At 41.2% G+C, this 26576-nt stretch overlaps 2 long non-coding RNA genes across 8 annotated transcripts; one reads left to right on the forward strand and one right to left on the reverse strand.

Moving 5' to 3' along the window:
• Nucleotides 1-427: 427 nt before the first annotated feature.
• On the forward strand, nt 428-5095 carry LOC123082805 (uncharacterized). 3 transcript variants are annotated; one of them, XR_006439119.1, is made up of 7 exons: nt 428-604; nt 675-760; nt 1069-1192; nt 2887-3056; nt 3181-3233; nt 3901-3975; nt 4044-5095. It is a non-coding gene; the product is annotated as an uncharacterized lncRNA (long non-coding RNA). The 3 variants fall into 3 exon arrangements; XR_006439118.1 differs by having other exon boundaries at nt 1069-3056; XR_006439120.1 differs by lacking the exon at nt 3901-3975 and having other exon boundaries at nt 1069-3056.
• Nucleotides 5096-22080: 16985 nt separating this feature from the next.
• LOC123082806 (uncharacterized) lies at nt 22081-25889 on the reverse strand. 5 transcript variants are annotated; one of them, XR_006439124.1, is made up of 6 exons: nt 25708-25889; nt 25552-25637; nt 23255-25244; nt 23078-23130; nt 22336-22410; nt 22081-22267 (listed from the first exon to the last, which is right to left on the reverse strand). It is a non-coding gene; the product is annotated as an uncharacterized lncRNA (long non-coding RNA). The 5 variants fall into 5 exon arrangements; XR_006439125.1 differs by lacking the exon at nt 22336-22410; XR_006439123.1 differs by having other exon boundaries at nt 22081-22410.
• Between the last annotated feature and the right edge of the window lie 687 nt (nt 25890-26576).

The raw sequence follows: 26576 nt of genomic DNA on the forward strand, positions 1-26576 counted from the left end.
CCACGCACCCGGTAATTAAACATGCTTTCTCTTCATTCAAGTAGTAAGAGCATCTCCAGCCCCCCCCCCCCCCCCCCGAGTGCCACCCCCAGGCGCCTTTTCTTCTGCCGGCGAGCTAAAAATGGGAAAAAATAGGCCCAGCCATGCCCCCCAAGACCTCAAAAAGGTGCCAGAGAACCCAGGCCACACCCAACGCGCTGGGGGGCTGCTGGGGGCGCTGGCGGAAGCAACAGCCAATCATATTCCTCCATGTATCATTTTTTTCTGGTCCACTCATTCACTTTTTGCCTGGCGACTGTCCTGGGGGAACCAACGGCTGGGAAACCGTCCTCGCGTTTCATTCGGCGAAGGTGTATTGCCCCCCAGGACGTGCTATATTTGGCCCGGCGATTGTCCTGGGGGGCTCCAACGGCTGGAGATGCTCTAATTCATTGTATTTGCATGTTTCCAGCAGCCATGTATCAAAAAAGCTTCAGCTTTGGGTTGTTGATTTAGCAGCATCAATCATTAATTGTTCTGCTATATATGTTCTTAACCATGACAACCTGATTAGGCTCTTAGTTTATTATGGTCTTTGTTCTGGGTGGATCTCTGACTATTCTGGGTGGGCATGAATCTCTTCTTTGTTTCTTCATCTCCTCTTATTCTGATTCCTGCGTTTGTTTTATGTGAAGGTTGCTCCGATGAGGACAAGCTGCTTCTGCAGGTGGACGGGCCCTCAAGGCTGCTCTGCCTATTCCTCATGCTACCCCCACACGTGGTGAGCCCCACCCGTTCTCGAGCTACCCCTGCAAATCTGATGTGATGTGCACAAAATACTTGCAATTGTTCTCGACACAAGAGCATGTCATGTATTGTTCTATTTGAATGTGCAATTTCATTGCTTCTGTGCTGTTTGATTCTTGCTTCACAAGAGGGCAATCATGGATATAAACTGCGCTTCCTTTCAAGTTGAATAGTAATGATCACCATTTGGTTCCATTTTCTCCTCTGCATCCAGTGTTCACTCTCTCATAGATGTCCATATATACACAGTTCTGATCTCCTTTTTTCTGTGGCTCCATACAGCGAACACAAAGCCGTCGATGCATTGAGGGCTCAATGTCGTCTCCGTCGGCTGAGCGGCAAGCCGGGGTTGGGCCTGCACACCGTCTATTAGCACCCTCCCGCGTCTCCATTCACGGATCTGCAGGTCAACCCCTCTCCTCCTCCTATCCATGCATCTTCTTTTCCAGAGCTAGGTGTATGGTTGCATGGCAATTTGTGTTTTGGGGCTCACCATGTTCTGCTTGCCTTGGTTGGCCAATGAGGCTTTCCTTTTCTGGTAAAGGCCAAATGTACTATTCTCTATGCTTTATATTTTTGTAGTTCCTTTGTTTCCATGCTTGTTTTTTGATGGGGTGTAAATATATGCTTTTTTGTTCCTTGTCTGGATTCAGGTAGGGCCTAACATTATTGTTCCTTTGTGCATGGAAATGTTGGTGGTTTTGTTCCTTTGTCTATGGAAGGGGGCCTTGATTAGAATTTCTAACGTTTGAGTTGTAATTAGTGTTTTTGTTACACATGAAAACATATGGTTGTTTGTCCAATCACATATGAAAAAGAGAGGATTGTTTGTCCAATAATTTTCTTTCTCTGTGATAGTTTTACTAGAAATAAAGCATAGTCACTATTACATCCTATTTTATATCTTGTTGTGTCGTGATATCTGTATAGGCTCTGTCTACGTCCTTTTGACATTCCAAGTTTTGTTTTTCTATGGCTCAATTAGTTACCCCGTATCAAGAGAAATTTAACTGGTATTTGCGGCAGAGTTAGCTGAATTCATGAAGCAATGATTTAGTTATTATTAAAGCTGAAACACAACATGTTTTGACAAATGCGTTCTAAGTAAAGCCTCCAACTAACATAACCAAAAACATATTCTTTAGGTTTATCATCTATTGAAGTATTATGTAGAATTTAAAATCATACGAGGCAAAGCAAATGAGCTCTATGCACTTTCCATGTAGCACAGAACAAAAATAATCATGTATATTTTGGATGCACCTAGATATACTCATCAGCAAGGCTGAGGTTATAGGGCACTCACCCACATTGTCGATATCTCCGTCACTATGATCACCCACATGATGGACAATTCCCTTCTTTCTTTTCTCTGTGGATATTGACACTTAATGCTATTACTGTGTGCATATATGTACTGTGATCCATTCTCATTCTTCATATCTTGAGAAACTATCTCAAGATACTCGCGTTTGTGTTTTGGAGAAATCCTATTCTATGATTAATATATCGAGTATGGATGGCGCGATATCACCTCTCTTTATGATGATGTTCTTACAGAATATAGGTTTTATGGTAACAAGTCTTAGCCAACACCTATACTGATGCTCAGACCAGATGATTATAGTCTCTCCTTGCTATTTTTCTTGAGGTGTGTACATCTATCTAGACAATTCAATTAAAATATATATTCCATACAAACCATCAATACATGTTAGTTGACTTTGAAACTAATCAGTAAAAGGTTGTCCCTTTCGCATTTTATGGACATAAAGATTTGGTGTTGATTGTCGATCTTTAGTTAACACATGACCTTACAACCGTAGGGAGTGGGGAAAAACTTATATGTTTGGCACATTTGAAGAACATATCATAGTAACAAAGTTTTGGTAAACAATGTCCTAGATCTCAACCATATAGAAATACTAAATATATGTTTATTTGTATATGGATTAATTATACAGACTTATAAAACCTTGTGCACGGCACATAAAAGAAATTTGAAATAACTATTATTTCAATATTTGCTTTTTCAGTTGAGCATAATAGTTTATAGCCTGATAGGCTTGGACATAATTGTCTACATGTACTGCTCAGTAGGCGACATCCTTTGGGAAATTGAGGATGTCCTCGTGCATTTTCTAAATACAATTGTGGCAGCTCTGAGGAAGGAGGGGAGGAATAATCTCGCGGGAGAGTTCGGTGCAGAGGAAGAAGAACAAGATATTATTTATTTCTTGTGAACAGTCAAGCTTGTGCATTGTCCCACTGTAAGTTATTTCAACAATACTAGTAACTGTTATCTCTGGCCATCTGTCGCGACATTTTCTTTAACCACCAATGCATATTTATTTTCTTGTTAATAACTCTCATAATTGCCTGCTACTGTTTCAGTTCTGGGGCCAGGCAACCTTGAATCCAACGTCCACCTGCAGGCTACATCTCAGGTAGGATAAAAAGATTGCAGTGAACTTGATGGGTATATCATTATTGTTGCCTCCTAATTTGTGTGATGAGAAAATGTGTAGATTGTGTGTAAATCCGAGATGCCTAAAACAGTTGGGAAGTGAACTTGTTACCTCGGTTCAGTTTAATGGCATGTTAAACTCGATGCACTTTCTGGACTGTGACATTTTTCCTGAAATTTTGGAAGTGACTGCTAATGTAGTCTAAATAGAGTGACTGAGTAGTTACTTCCTCACAAGAGTTGACTTCCCGTTATTACTTGCTAAGATGGATTGGTGGTTTTTATGTTAGATGAAAAATATTACATCAATCTTTACGGCTTTTTATGGGCAAGTGATTCCGAGTCCATAATAAGGAATAATATAGCCCCAGTGCTGTGATAATGTTAAAACATTTACCTCTTTTATCGGTTCAAGTAATGTATTTGCTGCGAAAAAATGGTCTTATATCAAATAATAGCCTAGAGCTTTTGGAGTGTTATTACTTGTATTTGTTGCTTGGATGTATAAACCTTCAGCAGACTGTCAGTTTTGCTTTTATATAATCTGTTTGTTTAAGTCTGCTGCATATTGGTCAAAAGCTCATGCTAATTGATGATGTTAGGTGATGATCTTGTATCTAACAGTGATTTCTGAATGCATGCTAAAGAAAACTCATGAACATCATGGCGCCTTGTTGATGGGGTGATCAATAGCTACAATATTGGGACCCTGCACTTAAATTGTAGGTCTGATTTTGTTTTGGAGTTCTCCTGCTACCCACAAGCTCAGATAGTTCTTTTGTTTGTGCAGGGGAAATTGCAAAGCATATTATGAATTGTTACAAGAAACTATTTCCGCTGTTTTGGTGCAAGGATGTTGCTTTTTAGTATGCTTCCCGTATCTTGGTATCTTGGAATAATAAACAGATAGATGTCGTGTACCAAGATTGTTCCTTGTTGTTAAGAGGGATACAAATATTATACAAGAATTTTTCTGATGACTCCTAAAGCATATTTGGATATACAGCAAAGTATATTGTCGCTTCCCTGTTAGTAAAACAATTATGTTAGAAATTTGGTTGGCAGCCCCTACATTTGGCTGATTGCTAGCTGACTGGATTACTCATGTTTGCCGACTCTGGTAACTTACGCCTACCAAGAACTACATGAATTTTGTGTCTTGCTGCAGTGAACATTACCAAACTAATTCTAAAGGTGTTATAATCATGTTTTCTTTTGCATTATCAACTTTTAACTTTTGTCATTTGTTAACACATTCCTTTTGCATTATCAACTTTTAACTATTGTCATTTGTTAACACGATTATTTAGCATGTTCACTATGCAAGTACTCCCTCCGTCCGAAAATACTTGTCATCAAAATAGATAAAAAGAAATGTATCTAGAACTAATATACATCTAAATACATCCCCTTTTATTCATTTTGGTGACAAGTATTTCCAGACGGAGGGAGTAGTAATAATAGGAGCTATTTATTTGCCAGATAACTAACACTATTCATAAGGCATAAGGGTTAGAAAAAGAACTGTATTCTTGCTGTGTTGATTTTCGTATGGCACACTATGGATTCTTTGTGTAACACATAATGTCGATCAACATGTGTTTACAACGCAGGGAGGAGCCGCGCGACAAGGCAGTCAGACCAAACTCTCTATCCATATATATAGGTAGTCTGATGTTATGCCATAGCCGAACCATATATGTTTCGTGTACTGCTCTATCAATCTGGTCTTTTGGTATATTAGACTCTATCCTTTGTAATGAACTTATTGTCATGGGCGATCGTTATGACTGGATCGTATGGTATGGATCGGGTCTTTATGCTTTGTGATGAAATATCATATTATCCTGTTCACCAGTTTGGTTTGGTTTTGAGCTAAAACGTATAAAAATACATGGCTTACAACAATGGATATATGTGATGATATATTGAGTGATTAAGCATAATTTTAGACTTTCGGTGCTGGACCAATGGGATGCATGGGGTAATTGAATGTTTCTTCTTCACTTTATTATTATCGGTTGGGATCAGCACTCTCGCGCGATCTAGTTATGACGATGCTGCCTATACAAAGCAAACCTACGTGGCTATAAAGTGGAGCACCATGGCGAACAAGAAACTGGCGCTTGAGGACAGACACGAGTGGAACTGATGTTTGATGCAACACGGCGCTGCTGTACGCGTCAGGGCGGACAACAACGACGTGTAACAGATGGGATGTCGGATTGCACGCAAAACAAAGGAATCCAATGCAATTTTGATAGTTTTTTTTTTCAGATTATGGACGAGCTTGCGGCGGAAACTATGGTGGAGAAAAAAAAGTTCGATCTAGTAGACAAAATTTTCTCGTACAAATCTAAACCAGCACTATTTGTAGGATGATGCAACCAAAAATTCAACTACGCAAGTACTAGATGCAAAAATTGCTAAAGGCTAAAAAGATAGGTGCAAAGGATGAACTAATCTTTCTTTCTTTTTTGGCTTTTTTTGGGTTATAGGACATGAAAAATAAACTAATCTAACAAAACTGTAAATCTCTCACCGATGAAACTAAAAACTGATACCACTTATGTGACGGCGGTCTGATGTTTCGATGAGAGTGAGGATAACTATCAATTTGGTGGATTCTGATCTTGACGATCCGGCTATACAATACCCGACGATATGCCTCGACAATCGCTAAACCAATCTCCAATGGTTATTGACCTTGCCGTAGGCACGGTCAACCTGAACGACGAGGTTTAAGGTCCTGCAAGCAACTAAAGAACCGGCAAGAACAAAGGTGAATTGCAATCTGAAATTACGAATGAAAAATTAAGCACATGAACTAGATCAAAAGTTGGGGTTTCACTTTGGATCTGACAAGGCGGTAGTCCTACACGTTTCATAGATGCGAAATTGTAGCATGGCTAAACAATACAATAAAACCCGCGTAAACCCTAAAATATGATGACTATTTATTAAAGGCCGGCGTGGAGAACGCTTCGTCTATTTTCTTGGAAGTCAAGACGGGCCTGCTAATTGGCCGGACCCACACGCGATCTGATTTGAAAATAAACTTCTCATATCAATCTGGTGGCAAACTGCCTCATCGGTACTGTAGGCCCAGATGCGCAACACACAAGGCCATGCATGGGCGCAAAACCTATACGGTGCCCTCAGCGGCCGATACCATGTTAACGGTACAGGGCGCAGAACGTCGTGAGACAGTTCGGTCCATATCCGGTGTGGGCGTTAGAGCATTAAGAGGACCTTTCCCTAGTACGAGAGAACTGGGAAGGACGCACTTCTGGTGTATCAGTACACCCCCTTGTCACGATGGGCCGGCCCACATTCTTTTTTTTCTATATTAAAGACGTCAAAAAAACTGAATGTAAGCACTATGATTCAAACCGGCAATCGACCGGTTCAACACACACCACCTAACCAATAGGCCACCTGCTGTTGACGTGGTTAGTTATAGCTTTTCCTTCTTTTCTTCTTTGTACCTTCTTTTTTGTTTTTTTGTTGGAACGGTTTTGTTAGTTTTTATTATTTTCCATATTAATTTTTTTCAATAATACAACATTTTTCGTTTCAATTTCGTGAACTTTTTTAAAATTCGATATTTTTTTCCAAAATTCAATGAACTTATTTTCAAATTCGATGAACTTTTTACAAATTGGATGAACTTTTTTCAAATTTGATGAACCTTTTTTCAAACTCGATATTTGTTTTCAAATTTGCCAACTTTTTTGAAAATTCTTGTACAATTATGAATTCATGAATTTTTTGATTTTTTTTTAATTTTGCAAATTTTCCCTTGTTAGTTTTTTTGAACAGCAGTGGTTTTTTCGACAAGTGCTTGCAAGAGAAAAAAGGCTAGCAAAGGAGCGAGCAGCGACCGATTGAGCCAGCAGCAGCGGTCGAGCGAGCAGTCGAGCGATTAGCGATCGAGCGAGCCAGCAGCGGCGGCCGAGCGAGCAGTTGAGCGATTAGCGATCGAGCGAACAAATGCATGTTGATTCGATAATGCTCAAGTGTAAATCTTCTGTATTAAACTTCGCATCTTCACCCGAGGTTTGTGCATATAAAATATTGTGTTGTATTTTTGTTTCGGATAACAAAATAATAATTCACATAATTTCTATTAGAATTCACCTCATAATTATCTTTACGCGCAATAATTGTGGTTATATCCGTACGGGTCATGTTTATATCAGGTCGTTAATCTTCTTCTTCTTGTCCGCAAGCCACTTCTTCACATGCTCATCCAAGAGGGTTTCGTCTGCCAATATGATCATCGCATCCACCACGTCCTGTGAGAGTTGCAACCCCTCCTTCTCAAGCTCTATGTAGCCAAATGTCTTGGCCTTGTCGAGTTCCCATTTGATCACCACCCCTTGGTGGTCCACCATGTCCGAACCTCCTTGCGCCGCCGCCTCCCTCTCTCGCTGCAGGCGTTGCCGCAACTTCCGGGCGGCGTCCTCCGCCTTGCAAGTCGGAGCCGATGAAGGGACGCCGACGGACAAGGCGGACTGCGTCTTCGTCACGGTGGTGGATCGGGACCGGTGGTGAGGATTGGGAGCAAGGGTGGAGGACGGCGAGGGTTCGGGCGCGGGAAAAGTTGGAGGGCGGCGGGAGGAGGAGAAAGGGTTTGGTGCATTTGGCGCAATTTTCGATGGGGTCGGGCTGGCGGGTCCGACGTGGCGGGCGCGCCCGGGCGCCCCATATTTGGGCTACATATGAGGGGTGCTGGTTAGCCCAGGCGTTCGAGGCCCGTTTAAGGAGCCCGTCTGGATCGAAAAATCGTGACCGGGTGGCCCACCCGGGTGTATGAGCCATGCTTGAGGTGCCCGACTGTAGATGCTCTAATCATGTAGATCCGGCGCTCAAAGGCTCCACCCTCCCCCACGGCTTGGGTTCGGGCGCCTCCCCAAAACTTCGTCGGGATCCGCCACAACCGGCACGGCGAGGCCAGAGGTGGCCGGATCCGGCACAGGTTGGTCTCTCCCCTCCTTCTTCGCCCACCCTCTCCTCCTTACCTCACGCCACTTGTCTTCCCTTTTTTGCAGGTCGCCATGGCGCGAACGGCGATGACGGCAGGAGGGGCACACACATCCGTGGAATGGGACGCCGCCATGGAGATGGAGATCCTTCTTCACACCACGCAGAGGCCCCATACTTTGCTCTACATGTGCAACTTTTGTGGGCTGCGCGGTGTGTCACTTTGTGTGAGAAACAACCTGACATGATTTAGTACATTCTCCCGCCCTATTAACAAGAGTGCTTAGTTAATAGTTTGCAAGACAATTGTTCCTTTAACCATTTGTTAGTTGTAGCCAACAAATAATGACTTACCAGAAAAATAAGATTACGCAAGATTATAATTCGCTACTCAGGATTTGAAATCCTTTATAATTTCAACCACGCCCACTTTAGGCATTAATGATGTTAGAGAAGAATGAGTATCACATATTAGGTACCACAACAGAAATGAGTATCACATATTAGGTACCACAAGAGAAATGAGTATCACATATTAGGTATCTCATGAGGTACATTTTTTTAATCTAAATTTGTTTAAGTATTGAAATAGTGCAAATCTACTACAATGTTAAGATGTCAGCATATCAGAACTTCGCAATCAAGAAAAGAAATCATGTTATGGGAGCATCTGCTTCTCGCATTAGTTTTTCTGTTGTTAATTTCTGTAATTTTCCAATACTTCGCTACTAAGGGTTTTCGGAGCATGAATATTGCAATGATATTCCTTTCAGGTGTAGGAAGGTAGTTGCGATGTGCAGAATACGTGGTGGGTGAGATTGATCAATCGTGCATGTGTTAACTTATAAAAAACATAACTTAGAGAGCTAAATTTTGGTCGAAAACAGGATTCTGACGGGGGTTTTAGAGACATTTCGTTCGTGGTACTTCATTCTGCTTTTAGGTCGACGAAAGCGTGCACCTAACTTTTAGTATATTCTAATAATTTTGGACCTAATAATCATAACAAATGTGCAGTAGCATGATAATGATTTGACTTATCCAAGTCCTTCAAGTTGAAGAGAAGTATATACATTCCTCATATGTAATAACCAATCATGATTCCATTTTTCCTTCTTAGGTAATATATGTCTAACTAGGTTATTACATATGTTCCCTAAATTTTACTCCTTTCATAATAATCAATCTAACTAGGTTCTAATTCCCATGACCTCTAAATGTGATGCACATTTTTCTCTACTGGGTATGTGGTTCCTTCTAAGCGTTTCTTCAAAATCCATATTATAATTCCAATTGTATCGACTCATAGTGTCAATCATATTTCTATATATGGCGTATAATGATTAGTTGGGACATATTGAAGATTCCAGTCCAAGTTCTAATATATTTCAAACTCATAACATAGTATAGTATAGAGTATTGTACATTCGTGTTTCGAAAATCACTAGACCGTGCGGGCGCACGGGTTGATGACTAGTTCATTTAACTAGGCAAGTAGTTGCACTGCATTTCGTTCGTGCGGCTAATTAACCTTCTGATCTTTAGCATATGGGATCAATTGGACAAATATCTCCTTAACTCCCGACTCTTGGTGTCGATGTGCATGTCACACATGTGATGCATGAAACATGCTCACCACACTTCACTCGCTCACAAGTACTGTCAAGCTTCTATGTATCATAGGACGAGATAGGACAGCATGGGGCTGTCCACACGAGGCACATGCACAGTCTACGGCTTAGGGTTGGTGGATCCGCGCCAAACTAGTTGCCGGCATTAAGGGTAGATATCGTGTGCTCTCCTTCCATCTCTACGCACGCATGAGGACCTATAGCATGCATGCAATGCAATGCAATATACTCCCTCCGTTCCTAAATATAAGTTTTTTTTAGAGATTTCACTATAGACTACATACGGATGCATATATACATATTTTAGAGTGTAGATTCACTCATTTTGCTTCGCATGTAGTCTCTTATTGCAATCTCTAAAAAGACTTACATTTCGAAACGTAAAATAAGACTTACACAGGGAAAAGAAGGAATAAATACTCCCTCCGTTCCGAAATGTAAGTCTTTTTAGAGATTGCAATAAGAGACTATATACGAAGCAAAATGAGTGAATCTACACTCTAAAATATGTATATATGCATCCGTATGTAGTCTATAGTGAAATCTCTAAAAAAAAATTATATTTAGGAACGGAGGGAGTATATTGCATTGCATTGCATGCATGCTATAGGCCCTCATGCGTACGTAGAGATGGAAGGAGAGCACACGATATCTACCCTTAATGCCGGCAACTAGTTTGGCGCGGATCCACCAACCCTAAGCCATAGACTGTGCATGTGCCTCGTGTGGACAGCCCCATGCTGTCCTATCTCGTCCTATGATACATAGAAGCTTGACAATACTTGTGAGCGAGTGAAGTGCGGTGAGCATGTTTCATGCATCACATGTGTGACATGCACATCGACACCAAGAGTCGGGAGTTAAGGAGATATTTGTCCAATTTATGCCATATGCTAAAGATGAGAAGGTTAATTAGCCGCACGAACGAAATGCAGTGTAACTACTTGCCTAGTTAAATGAACTAGTCATCAACCCGTGCGCCCGCACGGTCTAGTGATTTTCGAAACATGAATGTACAATACTCTATACTATACTATGAGTTCGAAATATATTAGAACTTGGACTGGAATCTTCAATATGTCCCAACTAATCATTATACGCCATATATAGAAATATGATTGACACTATGAGACGATACAATTGGAATTATAATATGGATTTTGAAGAAACGCTTAGAAGGAACCACATACCCAGTAGAGAAAAATGAGCATCACATTTAGAGGTCATGGGAATTAGAACCTAGTTAGATTGATTATTATGGAAGGAATAAAATTTAGGGAATATATGTAATAACCTAGTTAGACATATATTACCTAAGAAGGAAAAATGGAATCATGATTGGTTATTACATATGAGGAATGTATATACTTCTCTTCAACTTGAAGGACTTGGATAAGTCAAATCATTATCATGCTACTGCACATTTGTTATGATTATTAGGTCCAAAATTATTAGAATATACTAAAAGTTAGGTGCACGCTTTCATCGACCTAAAAGCAGAATGAAGTACCACGAACGAAATGTCTCTAAAACCCCCGTCGGAATCCTGTTTTCGACCAAAATTTAGCCCTCTAAGTTATGTTTTTTATAAGTTAACACATGCATGATTGATCAATCTCACCCACCACGTATTCTGCACATCGCAACTACCTTCCTACACCTGAAAGGAATATCATTGCAATATTCATGCTCCTAAAACCCTTAGTAGCAAAGTATTGGAAAATTACAAAAATTAACAACAGAAAAACTAATGCGAGAAACAGATGCTCCCATAACATGATTTCTTTTCTTGATTGCGAAGTTCTGATATGCTGACATCTTCACATTGTAGTAGATTTGCACTATTTCAATACTTAAACAAATTTAGATTAAAAAAAATGTACCTCATGAGATACCTAATATGTGATACTCATTTCTGTTGTGGTACCTAATATGTGATACTCATTCTTCTCTAACATCATTAATGCCTAAAGTGGGCGTGGTTGAAATTATAAAGGAGTTCAAATCCTGAGTAGTGAATTATAATCTTGTGTAATCTTATTTTTCTGGTAAGTCATTATTTGTTGGCTACAACTAACAAATTATTAAAGAAACAATTGTCTTGCAAACTATTAACTAAGCACTCTTGTTAATAGGGCGGGAGAATGTACTAAATCATGTCAGGTTGTTTCTCACACAAAGTGACACAGCGTGCAGCCCACAAAAGTTGCACATGTAGAGCAAAGTATGGCTAAAACGAAAAGGAGCAGATACTTGGAACTTGAGCTGATTTTCGCCCAAACTTCCTGTTGTACTGTTTGATCAGAATTTTTTCTCTCATTGTGTAGATGCCTCACTGCAGCCCATGATTGCCACAACCATGCCTTTTTCTCCCTGAGACAGGGGCAACAGGTTATTGACGACCAATGGATGGGGGTCACCAAGATCAAAACCGTCAAACATCAAAGGACTATGTTTGTACCTGAGAAGGAGAAACACTCTTACCCATCTAATTGAAAAGCTGCGAGCAGGCACTTACCATAAAACACCAAAGAAGTACGTTTATACCTGAGAAGGAGCCGAGTACAGATCTCAGGCAACCCTACAGTTCATGGTTGCATCAGCTACGTGTTAGAGATGAAGCAAACTTTAGTTGGCGTGGCACACAATCCACACAACACCGATGCCATGGTTCTCCATCAGCCCAGGCAGCACTGTAGTTGATGGTTGCATGAAGTTCGTGTTGGAGACGAAGCAAATTAAACTGACTGTGGCACACAATCTAGACAACAGGGAGATGTCCTGGCTATCCATCGGCCGGTTGGAACTTGATCGTCGCCGCTAGATTGGGGGAAGGTTTTTGTTTTTTGTCTCTTTTAGAGAATATAATAGAAGCATATCAAGAAGTCAATATAGTGGGGACACCCATGTTCAGAACGCCATATAACTGGGTCGGTTGAATCCTGCATCATACATAACGAAGCATAAATTCTAGAAGGGCACTATTCGTTTGAAACTTGTATCTAATTCAAGTTCTGTAGTCAGAACAAAAACAACACAACAAAAAGCAAAATAAATATTACATACCTGCTAGTTTGTCTTCTCTTTCGATTCAATGCGGCGATCTATTTTCAATCAATGTTCTTGTAGATTTTTTTACTTGGCCTAATGACCTATACGATATGAAATTGCCTGAGGCAGTGGAGACCTCCTAAATTTATCTCCTGGATCGTGACACAAATCCTATTTTTTTTACTTGAGAAACAAAGTACCAACCACTGATTTGGTTTGTTAGAGATGGAAGTAACAGTAACAGTTAGCACTTGCTGCATAATATAGACAGAAATAAGAAGACATGAAGATGAAAAAACATGGCATTTTTATTTTCCACACAGAGCTACTTCTTAACAGTGTTGAGGAGGTGAACGGACCATGATGTTAACTTGAGCATCTTTTTAGATCTCCCGTCTTCCTTCAAATAGATACTGCTAAGGTGTCATCTTCTTGACTTCTTGAACGCATAAACATTCCATGTCTGCAAATAACATATAAATAGGCTTGCAGACGACACTATAGATAAATAAAAATCAACAGAATAGAGTATTGTTTGTGCTTCTATGATGGACATGGCCTATAGGATAATTACAGAAGCATAAAATTGTAAGTACAGATCCAAATCGAACCTGTAGTTTTTCCCAATAAGAAGCATAGAGGAGTAGACCAAAGAAAGTCCAAAACAACTCATCCAATTTCTAAGAACATAAGAAGATGTGCTTGAATTTGTTGTGCGAAAGTACAGCCACATCTTCAATGAATGGAATCCCTTAACTGGATTGTATGACACCTCAGCCAAGATGAACCGCAGGTCTGCAGCCTTCTTGTGGCAGTTGAAATTTCTGCAGCAAGAGATTCATTAAATCGCTTTACTTGAAGACCGTAGATAGGAAGCAGGGGGCAACCTAGAAGAGCAGCGCTAGGGATATGTGGAAACATCTTTGACAAACTGAATCCCCTAATTGGATTGTATGGCTCCTACAAATATTGTCCATCCTAGTTATACGTATTTAGATAAGTCTGTAACTAAGCGCACATCATCAAAATCCTCCAAAACGAACTCTAATGGTGTACTTGTTCTTTGAGATCAAGTCGCACTACATAAAAATTCCTAATAACAAAAACCTAATGGATCGTTGCTAGCTCCTTAATTACCTGCAATTAGTCTACCATAGTTCTTCGACTTGTAGCTTCCCCAACAATGGCATATGTCCGATCAGACTTAGGTAGCGCCTCCTTCTGAACAACATCGTTTATCATGGGTTGCGGTTTGGTTGGGGCATGGCATCTGTGGAGATTGAAAGGGCCTTCTCTTTGTCCAAGACGGACCACAGATCTGCAGCGTGGTTGGGAGAGTTCAGATTTCTACGTGAAGATGAAGAGGATCACAAGGATCTCACGGAATCGTTTTGCATTAAGACAGCAAAAGATAGGAAGGAGGAGGACGACCTGGAAGAGCAGCGCTAGGGATTTGTGGATGATGTGCAAGTGCCTTACATGATAGATCGGGGGAGGAAGAATTTGGCCAGGGAGATGATTTTTTTCACATTACATGGAGCATGAAGTGGGATGGATTTGCGCTAGGGATTTGTGGATGATGCGCAAGTGCCTCACATGATAGATCGGGGCAGGAAGAATTTGGCCAGGGAGATGATTTTTTTCACATTACATGGAGCATGACGTGGGATGGATTTGGCCAAGGAGATGATTTTTTTTTTCACATTACATGGAGCATGACGTGGGATAGTAACCCAGGACTCTTGAGTTGTCCAATGGACGGCTACAGATACTTAATATGGAGATCGGATGGATAATATTCTTAGTTTTTGAGGATTAACGTGGTCGCTTATTTGGTGCCTCTAATTAGTAAATATAAGATTGAGTCTATCATGCAAACTACTAAGTAATTAAAAGAATGACAAGTACTACAATTTCTTTGGTGATATATTAATTTTCAAAATAAACAAAGTACATATATACATCCTGATGGGACCGTGGAAATCTTGAGAAGACAGAGACGCCAGTTGAAAGTTTGTCTGAATCGCAGTGGTGGACATAAGCTTGGCAATGAAGCCCTGATCAGGATGGCCTTGCTTGGTACCTTATGTGATTTTCCTCACCATTTCTTGTGCGCCGACCGCTCTGGCGTTTCAAGGTCTTGCGGGGGTGCCCTTTTGGCTTCGGTTGCCGCACACCACTGAGAATCTTGCGACCGGGGTGATGTTCTCGTGGCGTGCCTTAACCATATCTAGGGTTCTCGCCATCCTCTCAAGACATGTGTCATCATCGAGCAACCGTATGTTCTTTTCACAGGCTTTCTCCCTCCTCAAGTACATCTATCATTTGCGGCACACCTTCGACCAATTTGCGGTGTAGATGACTTGGGTCCAGCTCCTTAACCTACTTCGTGTCAGGCACTTCATCTGCTCATGTGTCCGGATCCACCTTATCCTAGTCTTGGCATCACCATCCACAAAGAATCAAGGTCGCATATTCCCGACGTAAATGACGCGGGCCCGTCTCCTTACCCTTCGGTGTTGGAACTTCATGTGCCCATGCTTCGGTCCATGGTATGTTTCAGGTTCTCTCGTAACCTTCCACAAAAAATCATGGTTGCATATGTAGCGGTACGCCATGTATTCCTCGGCCTCTACAAGGAAATAATATCTCCCCTTCACATTTAAGTTGAGAGATATTACCCACCTACACCATTTTGATAAAATGCTTCAAGGAAATAACCTACATATGCCTATGAAAAAGGTTTGAACTCTATTATGCCTAACGCTACCAACCCACCGATCCAAACTTTGCACCCTAGGCCTTCTCCCATTTCCCGTGATTGACCAAATCAAATCAGGTTGTGTATCCCCTACTGCCGCTTGCGTTGCGCCCCTAACCCTCTATCCATAGACGCCACATCTGCGTACTCACATACAAGCAGTAATAAGCCATGTGTACTGCCTTTGAGAAGCTCTCCTTGCCGCCTCAAAGGTGCATCCCTACCGATGATCGCCTTGCTGCGTTATTTGATTAAACTCCAAACTCCCAACCTGATATTCATGTTTCATGTCGAAAGTATCACACCCACATTTGGACATAGGTAGTATGCTCGTGTGGTGAATTTTGTGGATATAGGTAGTATACTCGTGTGGTGAGTTTTGTGGAATATCTAATCAATACTCTGCATCTACCAAAAGGATCGCTCCCCTCAAATGCAAATATAATTGAGGCCAATGGCTTTCTTCTCCCCTCAGATCACAAGACAAGAGCAGACCATCTAAACAGGCAGATCGGACCTTCACCTTGGTAGGGAGGTGAGTGCTACCTGTTGCCGTGTCGTCCTCGAGCTCGGGTGGCCATCCTCCTCCTCCTCGAGCAGGACAAGGTTGTTCGTCCCCTACAGTCCAATGGTCATCTTCTCCAAGGACATATACAAGGGAGAGCACAACATTGATGCAAGTGCCACCAAGATAGTTTCAGTCAAAGTTAAAGCAACGGTACACATGCAAACTGAACCAAACCGAGGTGCATATTCATATGTGTGTGTGTATGTAGAGATGCCAGTGCCATCTGAATTTTGGGGAACCAAAGCATGGCTGTTGTTGTTGCTACTTTAGCAGCAACAACATACTCAAAGTGAAACGAGCAGCAAGTTGTTTTATAAGCAGTGCATACTAGTAATTAGCTAGGACCATTATTATTGCACAACCATTCGAGGACGGTTGCAGACACATCTATCTCAAGGCTCTACTTGAGAAACAAAAGCATAAGATATGTGATGCTATCAACCTTAGCACAAGAAGAAAAAAAACACAACCTCTCCGATAGAATGGATGGATGCATCATGCGCAATCATCGATTATAAGTGGACTAGTATTTATTTGCCATTCGAGTTAATGGTGTATATCTACTGATTAAACAAGGGATTGTCTATTTGTCATTCAACTGAAATCAGTTGGACATTATTCAAATTTCTTGACCAATAACAAAATGATACTTCTATGTCCTTTTTCCTTCTTTCCTGCATGTCAATGACCCAAAACACGCAACAGGCCTGACCTGCAATAATGAGTTTTGCACTGTACATGAACTGCATAGAACCCGGTTTCGTAAGGCTGCGCTGGACCACATAACAATTCGACAAAAGGCCTAAAGAGAGACACTGAAATATTCTTTCTGTTCCACAGCACAAATATGTCAATTTGTTTATAAGGACGAGAGAAGTATCATAAACCACATGATCTAGCATGTACACTAACAAAAAAATAGCAATTCTAAAGCACAAGGGCCTAGGGTCAAAGGAAACTGAAAATTACGGTTACCAAGCTGCTCAAATTACATAGTAGAAAATTATGTGCTCAGCAAAGTTTCTTACGCAAGGGTAGAATCAATCAACAGTATAGCAGTAACTTGTAGGGAAAAAAGACAAACCCGAAAGGTATGGAGTGATACTTTAAATTCACTAAATATATAGTATGATTGCTCTAAAGTGCACACTGTAATTACACTTAAATTACTCTACTGTAAACCCTTTGAAATTACAGTGTAAATTACACTAAAAGTTGCACACGAATTACAATGTAATTTCCGTAAATTTACATAGTAAATTACACTGAATTTACACTATAATTTCCATTGCACTTAAATTACACAGTAAAATGCACGGGAATTCACATAAACTAACATTGTAATTCTCTGAACTTACAGTGCAAGAACCTTGAAATTACACTGTAATAACCATGAAATTGCACTGTTAAATGTCCCGCGAAATATAGTGGAACTGACACTGAAATGCCCTAAATTAACGTCACTGAGTGCTGCAACACAATACTTCAATCCTAAATGTGCAGAGCACGTCATACCTATGTATGCACTCCTAAAGTCTAGCAGCCAACTGAGCTAACTAATCTAATCAACCCTAAACAGCAGCCAATCAAGGGATTAACCTCAAACTGCAGCAACCCCTAACTTCCCATGTATCATCCATGGGTGGATGAATCTGAAACAAAGCATGGTGCAACTCAAAGTAGAGGAGGGGGGAGGGCAGAGGTAGTGGGTGGGGCCTGAGAAGAAGTCACCGAAGAAGGAGGGAGGCTCCATGGGGCCTCTGCGTGGTGTGAAGAAGGATCTCCATCTTCATGGCGGCGTCCCATTCCACGGATGTGTGTGCCCCTCCTGCCGTCATCGCCGTCCGCGCCATGGCGACCTGCAAAAAAGGGAAGACAAGTGGCGTGAGGTAAGGAGGAGAGGGTGGGCGAAGAAGGAGGGGAGAGACCAACCTGTGCCGGATCCGGCCACCTCTGGCCTCGCCGTTGCCGGTTGTGGCGGATCCCGACGAAGTTTTGGGGAGGCGCCCGAACCCAAGTCGTGGGGGAGGGTGGAGCCTTTGAGCGTCGGATCTAGATGATTAGAGCATCTACAGTCGGGCACCTCAAGCCTGGCTCATACACCCGGGTGGGCCACCCGGTCACGATTTTTCGATCTAGACGGGCTCCTTAAATGGGCCTCGAACGCCTGGGCTGATCGGCACCCCTCATATCCAGCCCAAATATGGGGCGCCCGGGCGTGCCCGCCACGTCGGACCCGTCAGCCCGACCCCATCGAAAATTGCGCCAAATGCACCAAACCCTTTCTCCTCCTCCCGCCGCCCTCCAACTTTTCCCGCGCCCGAACCCTCGCCGTCCTCCACCCTTGCTCCCAATCCTCACCACCGGTCCCGATCCACCACCGCGACGAAGACGCAGTCTGCCTTGTCCGTCGGCCTCCCTTCGTCGGCTCCGACTTGCAAGGCGGAGGACGCCGCCCGGAAGTTGCGGCAACGCCTGCAGCGAGAGAGGGAGGCGGCGGCGGTGCAAGGAGGTTCGGACATGGTGGACCACCAAGGGGTGGCGATCAAATGGGAACTCGAGAAGGCCAAGACATTTGGCTACATAGAGCTTGAGAAGGAGAGGTTGCAACTCTTACAGGACGTGGTGGATGCGATGATCATGTTGGCAGACGAAACCCTCTTGGATGAGCATGTGAAGAAGTGGCTTGCGGACAAGAAGAAGAAGATTAATGACCTGATATAAACATGACCCATACGGATATAACCACAATTATTGCGCGTAAAGATAATTATCAGGTGAATTCTAATAGAAATTATATGAATTATTATTTTGTTATCCGAAACAAAAATACAACACAATATTTTATATGCAGGATTAAAGAAGACATGCACAAACCTCGGGTGAAGATGCGAAGTTTAATACAGAAGATTTACACTTGAGCATTATCGAATCAACATGCATTTGTTCGCTCGATCGCTAATCGCTCAACTGCTCGCTCGGCCGCTGCTGCTGGCTCGCTCGATCGCTAATCGCTCGACTGCTCGCTCGACCGCTGCTGCTGGCTCAATCGGTCGCTGCTCGCTCCTTTGCTAGCCTTTTTTTCTCTTGCAAGCACTTGTCGAAAAAACCATTGCTGTTTGAAAAAACTAAAAAGGGAAAATTTGCAAAATTAAAAAAAAATCAAAAAATTCATGAATTCATAATTGTACATGAATTTTCAAAAAAGTTGGCAAATTTGAAAACAAATATCGAGTTTGAAAAAAGGTTCATCAAATTTGAAAAAAGTTCATCCAATTTGTAAAAAGTTCATCGAATTTGAAAATAAGTTCATTGAATTTTGAAAAAAATATCAAATTTAAAAAAGTTCACGAAATTGAAACGAAAAATGTTGAATTATTGGAAAAAATTAAGAAGGAAAATAATAAAAACTAACAAAACCGTTCCAACAAAAAAACAAAAAAAAGGTACAAAGAAGAAAAGAAGGAAAAGCTATAACATACCACGTCAACAGCAGGTGGCCTATTGGTTAGGTGGTGTGTGTTGAACCGGTCGATTGCCGGTTTGAATCATGGTACTTATCTCAATGTTCTAACGCCCACACCGGATATGGACCGAACTGTCTCACGACGTTCTGCGCCCTGTACCGTTAACACGGTATCGGACGCTGAGGGCGCCGTATAGGTTTTGCGCCCATGCATGGCCTTGTGTGTTGCGCACCTGGGCCTATAGTACAGATGAGGCAGTTTGCCACCAGATTGATATGAGAAGTTTATTTTCAAATCAGATCGCGTGTGGGTCGGCCAATTAGCAGGCCCGTCTTGACTTCCAAGAAAATAGACGAAGCGTTCTTCACGCCGGCCTTTAATAAATAGTCATCATATTCTAGGGTTTACGCGGGTTTTATTGTATTGTTTAGCCATGCTACAATTTCGCATCTATGAGACGTGTAGGACTACCGTTTTGTTAGATCCAAAGTGGAACCCCAACTTTTGATCTAGTTCATGTACTTAATTTTTCATTCGCAATTTCAGATTGCAATTCACCTTTGTTCTTGCCGGTTCTTTAGTTGCTTGCAGGAACTCAAACATCGTCGTTCAGGTTGACCGTGCCTACGGCAAGGTCAATAACCATTGGAGATTGGTTTAGCGATTGTCGAGGCATATCGTCGGGTATTGTATAGCCGGATCGTCAAGATCATAATCCACCAAATTGATAGTTATCCTCACTCTCATCGAAACATCGGGCCGCCGTCACATAAGTGGTATCAGTTTTCAGTTTCATCGGTGAGAGATTTACAGTTTTGTTAGATTAGTTTATTTTTCATGTCCTATAACCCAAAAAAAAGCCAAAAAAGAAAGAAAGATTAGTTCATCCTTTGCACCTATCTTTTTAGCCTTTAGCAATTTTTGCATCTAGTACTTCCGTAGTTGAATTTTTGGTTGCATCATCCTACAAATAGTGCTGGTTTAGATTTGTACGAGAAAATTTTGTCTACTAGATTGAACTTTTTTTTCTCCATCATAGTTTCCGCCGCAAGCTCGTCCATAATCTGAAAAAAAAAACTATCAAAATTGCATTGGATTCCTTTGTTTTGCGTGCAATCCGAAATCTCATCTGTTACACGTCGTTGTTGTCCGCCCTGACGCGTACAGCAGCGCCGTGTTGCATCAAACATCAATTCCACTCATGTCTGTCCTCAAGCGCCAGTTTCTTGTTCGCCATGGTGCTCCACTTTATAGCCACGTAGGTTTGCTTTGTATAGGCAGCATCATCATAACTAGATCGCGCGAGAGTGCTGATCCCAACCGATAATAATAAAGTGAAGAAGAAACATTCAATTACCCCATGCATCCCATTGGTCCATCACCGAAAGTCTAAAATTATGCTTAATCACTCAATATATCATCACATATATCCATTGTTGTAAGCCATGTATTTTCATACGTTTTAGCTCAAAACCAAACCAAACTGGTGAACATGATAATATGATATTTCATCACAAAGCATAAAGACCCGATTCATACCATACGATCCAGTCATAATGATCGCCCATGACAATAAGTTCATTACAAAGGATAGAGTCTAATATACCAAAAGACCAGATTGATAGAGCAGTACACGAAACGTATATGGTTCGGCTATGGCATAACATCAGACTACCTATATATATGGATAGAGAGTTTGGTCTGACTGCCTTGTCGCGCGGCTCCTCCCTGCGTTGTAAACACATGTTGATCGACATTATGTGTTACACAAAGAATCCATAGTGTGCCATACGAAAATCAACACAGCAAGAATACAGTTCTTTTTCTAACCCTTATGCCTTATGAATAGTGTTAGTTATCTGGCAAATAAATAGCTCCTATTATTACTACTCCCTCCGTCCGGGAATACTTGTCACCAAAATGAATAAAAGGGGATGTATTTAGATGTATATTAGTTCTAGATACATTCCTTTTTATCTATTTTGATGACAAGTATTTTCGGACGGAGGGAGTACTCGCATAGTGAACATGCTAAATAATCGTGTTAACAAATGACAATAGTTAAAAGTTGATAATGCAAAAGGAATGTGTTAACAAATGACAAAAGTTAAAAGTTGATAATGCAAAAGAAAACATGATTATAACACCTTTAGAATTAGTTTGGTAATGTTCACTGCAGCAAGACACAAAATTCATGTAGTTCTTGGTAGGCATAAGTTACCAGAGTCCGCAAACATGAGTAATCCAGTCAGCTAGCAATCAGCCAAATGTAGGGCTGCCAACCAAATTTCTAACATAATCGTTTTACTAACAGGGAAGCGACAATATACTTTGCTGGATATCCAAATATGCTTTAGGAGTCATCAGAAAAATTCTTGTATAATATTGGTATCCCTCTTAACAACAAGGAACAATCTTGGTACACGACATCTATCTGTTTATTATTCCAAGATACCAAGATACGGGAAGCATACTAAAAAGCAACATCCTTGCACCAAAACAGCGGAAATAGTTTCTTGTAACAATTCATAATATGCTTTGCAATTTCCCCTGCACAAACAAAAGAACTATCTGAGCTTGTGGGTAGCAGGAGAACTCCAAAACAAAATCAGACCTACAATTTAAGTGCAGGGTCCCAATATAGTAGCTATTGATCACCCCATCAACAAGGCGCCATGATGTTCATGAGTTTTCTTTAGCATGCATTCAGAAATCACTGTTAGATACAAGATCATCACCTAACATCATCAATTAGCATGAGCTTTTGACCAATATGCAGCAGACTTAAACAAACAGATTATATAAAAGCAAAACTGACAGTCTGCTGAAGGTTTATACATCCAAGCAACAAATACAAGTAATAACACTCCAAAAGCTCTAGGCTATTATTTGATATAAGACCATTTTTTCGCAGCAAATACATAACTTGAACCGATAAAAGAGGTAAATGTTTTAACATTATCACAGCACTGGGGCTATATTATTCCTTATTATGGACTCGGAATCACTTGCCCATAAAAAGCCGTAAAGATTGATGTAATATTTTTCATCTAACATAAAAACCACCAATCCATCTTAGCAAGTAATAACGGGAACTCAACTCTTGTGAGAAAGTAACTACTCAGTCACTCTATTTAGACTACATTTGCAGTCACTTCCAAAATTTCAGGAAAAATGTCACAGTCCAGAAAGTGCATCGAGTTTAACATGCCATTAAACTGAACCGAGGTAACAAGTTCACTTCCCAACCGTTTTAGGCATCTCGGATTTACACACAATCTACACATTTGCTCATCACACAAATTAGGAGGCAACAATAATGATATACCCATCAAGTTCACTGCAATCTTTTTATCCTACCTGAGATGTAGCCTGCAGGTGGACGTTGGATTCAAGGTTGCCTGGCCCCAGAACTGAAACAGTAGCAAGCAATTATGAGAGTTATTAACAAGAAAATAAATATGCATTGGTAGTTAAAGAAAATGTCGCGACAGATGGCCAGAGATAACAGTTACTACTATTGTTGAAATAACTTACAGTGGGACAATGCACAAGCTTGACTGTTCACAAGAAATAAATAATATCTTGTTCTTCTTCCTCTACACCGAACTCTCCCGCGAGATTATTCCTCCCCTCCTTCCTCAGATCTGCCACAATTGTATTTAGAAAATGCACGAGGACATCCTCAATTTCCCAAAGGATGTCGCCTACTGAGCAGTACATGTAGACAATTATGTCCAAGCCTATCAGGCTATAAACTATTATGCTCAACTGAAAAAGCAAATATTGAAATAATAGTTATTTCAAATTTCTTTTATGTGCGCTGCACATGGTTTTATAAGTCTGTATAATTAATCCATATACAAATAAACATATATTTAGTATTTCTATATGGTTGAGATCTAGGACATTGTTTACCAAAACTTTGTTACTATGATATGTTCTTCAAATGTGCCAAACATACAAGTTTTTTCCCACTCCCTACGGTTGTAAGGTCATGTGTTAACTAAAGATCGACAGTCAACACCAAATCTTTATGTCTATAAAATGCGAAAGGGACAACCTTTTTACTGATTAGTTTCAAAGTCAACTAACATGTATTGATGGTTTGTATGGAATATATATTTTAATTAAAATTGTCTAGATAGATGTACACACCTCAAGAAAAATAGCAAGGAGAGACTATAATCATCTGGTCTGAGCATCAGTATAGGTGTTGGCTAAGACTTGTTACCATAAAACCTATATTCTGTAAGAACATCATCATAAAGAGAGTTGATATCGCGGCATCCATACTCGATATATTAATCATAGAATAGGCTTTCTCCAAAACACAAACGCGAGTATCTTGAGATAGTTTCTCAAGATATGAAGAATGAGAATGGATCACAGTACATATATGCACACAGTAATAGCATTATGTGTCAATAGCCACATAGAAAAGAAAGAAGGGAATTGTCCATCATGTGGGTGATCATAGTGACGGAGATATCGACAATGTGGGTGAGTGCCCTATAACCTCAGCTTTGCTGATGAGTATATCTAGGTGCATCCAAAATATACATGATTATTTTTGTTCTGTGCTACATGGAAAGTGCATAGAGCTCATTTGCTTTGCCTCGTAAGATTTTAAATTCTACATAATACTTCAATAGATGATAAACCTAAAGAATATGTTTTTGCTTATGTTAGTTGGAGGCTTTACTTAGAACGCATTTGTCAAAACATGTTGTGTTTCAGCTTTAATAATAACTAAATCGTTGCTTCATGAATTCAGCTAACTCTACCGCAAATACCAGTTAAATTTCTCTTGATACGGGGTAACTAATTGAGCCATAGAAAAACAAAACTTGGAATGTCAAAAGGACGTAGACAGAGTCTATACAGATATCACGACACAACAAGATATAAAATAGGATGTAATAGTGACTATGCTTTATTTCTAGTAAAACTATCACAGAGAAAGAAAATTGTTGGACAAACAATCCTCTCTTTTTCATATGTGATTGTACAAACAACCATATGTTTTCATGTGTAACAAAAACACTAATTACAACTCAAACGTTAGAAATTCTAACCAAGGCCCCCTTCCATACACAAAGGAACAAAACCACCAACATTTCCATGCACAAAGGAACAATAATGTTAGGCCCTACCTGAATCCAGACAAGGAACAAAAAAGCATATATTTACACCCCATCAAAAAACAAGCATGGAAACAAAGGAACTACAAAAATATACAGCATAGAGAATAGTATATTTGGCCTTTACCAGAAAAGGAAAGCCTCATTGGCCAACCAGGGCAAGCAGAACATGGTGAGCCCCAAAACACAAATTGCCATGCAACCATACACCTAGCTCTGGAAAAGAAGATGCGTGGATAGGAGGAGAAGAGGGGTTGACATGCAGATCCGTGAATGGAGACGCAGGAGGGTGCTGATAGACGGGGTGCAGGCCCAACCCCGGCTTGCCGCTCAGCCGGCGGAGACGACATTGAGCCCTCAATGCATCGACGACTTTGTGTTCGCTGTATGGAGCCGCAGAAAAAGGAGATCAGAACTGTGTATATATGGACATCTATGAGAGAGTGAACACTGGATGCAGAGGAGAAAATGGAACCAAATGGTGATCATTACTATTCAACTTGAAAGGAAGCGCAGTTTATATCCATGATTTCCCTCTTGTGAAGCAAGCATCAAACAACACAGAAGCAATGAAATTGCACATTCAAATAGAACAATACATGAAATGCTCTTGTGTCGAGAACAATTGCAAGTATTTTGTGCACATCACATCATATTTGCAGGGGTAGCTCGAGAACGGGTGGGGCTCACCACGTGTGGGGGTAGCAGGAGGAATAGGCAGAGCAGCCTTGAGGGCCCGTCCACCTGCAGAAGCAGCTTGTCCTCATCGGAGCAACCTTCACATAAAACAAACGCAGGAATCAGAATAAGAGGAGATGAAGAAACAAAGAAGAGATTCATGCCCACCCAGAATAGTCAGAGATCCACCCAGAACAAAGACCATAATAAACTAAGAGCCTAATCAGGTTGTCATGGTTAAGAACATATATAGCAGAACAATTAATGATTGATGCTGCTAAATCAACAACCCAAAGCTGAAGCTTTTTTTATACATGGCTGCTAGAAACATGCAAATACAATGAATTAGAGCATCTCCAGCCATTGGAGCCCCCCAGGACAATCGCCAGGCCAAATATAGCACGTCCTGGGGGGCAATACACCTTCGCCGAATGAAACGCGAGGACGTTTTCCCAGCCGTTGGTGCCCCCAGGACAGTCGCCAGGCAAAAAGTGAATGAGTGGACCAGAAAAAAATGATACATGGAGGAATATGATTGGCTGTTGCTTCCGCCGGCGCCCCTAGCAGCCCCCCAGCGCGTTGGGTGTGGCCTGGGTTCACCGGCACCTTTTTGAGGTCTTGGGGGCATGGCTGGGCCTTTTTTTGCCATTTTTAGCTCGCCGGCAGAAGAAAAGGCGCCTGGGGGTGGCACTCGGGGGGGGGGGGGGGGGGGGGCTGGAGATGCTCTTACTACTTGAATGAAGAGAAAGCATGTTTAATTACCGGGTGCGTGGCGTTGTAGTGGAGGAGAGCGTGGCGGTGTCGTGCCTTCTACTGAACCTGACGCATGATGGCGGTGTTGTGCCTTCTGCATCAAATGCAATTGGAGCAAACTTACTTGGTACTGTTATAATTGTTCAACATAGATACTTCAACAGCACTCTGCCCTATTAATGAAACATGGACGAGGTCTTCTCATCAGAGCGACATGATGGACAAAGTTGGAACCAATGGCGATGGGGTAACCTCACACACATCTTTCCATAATGCAATTCTGC

This window comes from Triticum aestivum, chromosome 4A, assembly GCF_018294505.1.
Source record: "Triticum aestivum cultivar Chinese Spring chromosome 4A, IWGSC CS RefSeq v2.1, whole genome shotgun sequence".
NCBI lineage: Eukaryota > Viridiplantae > Streptophyta > Magnoliopsida > Poales > Poaceae > Triticum > Triticum aestivum.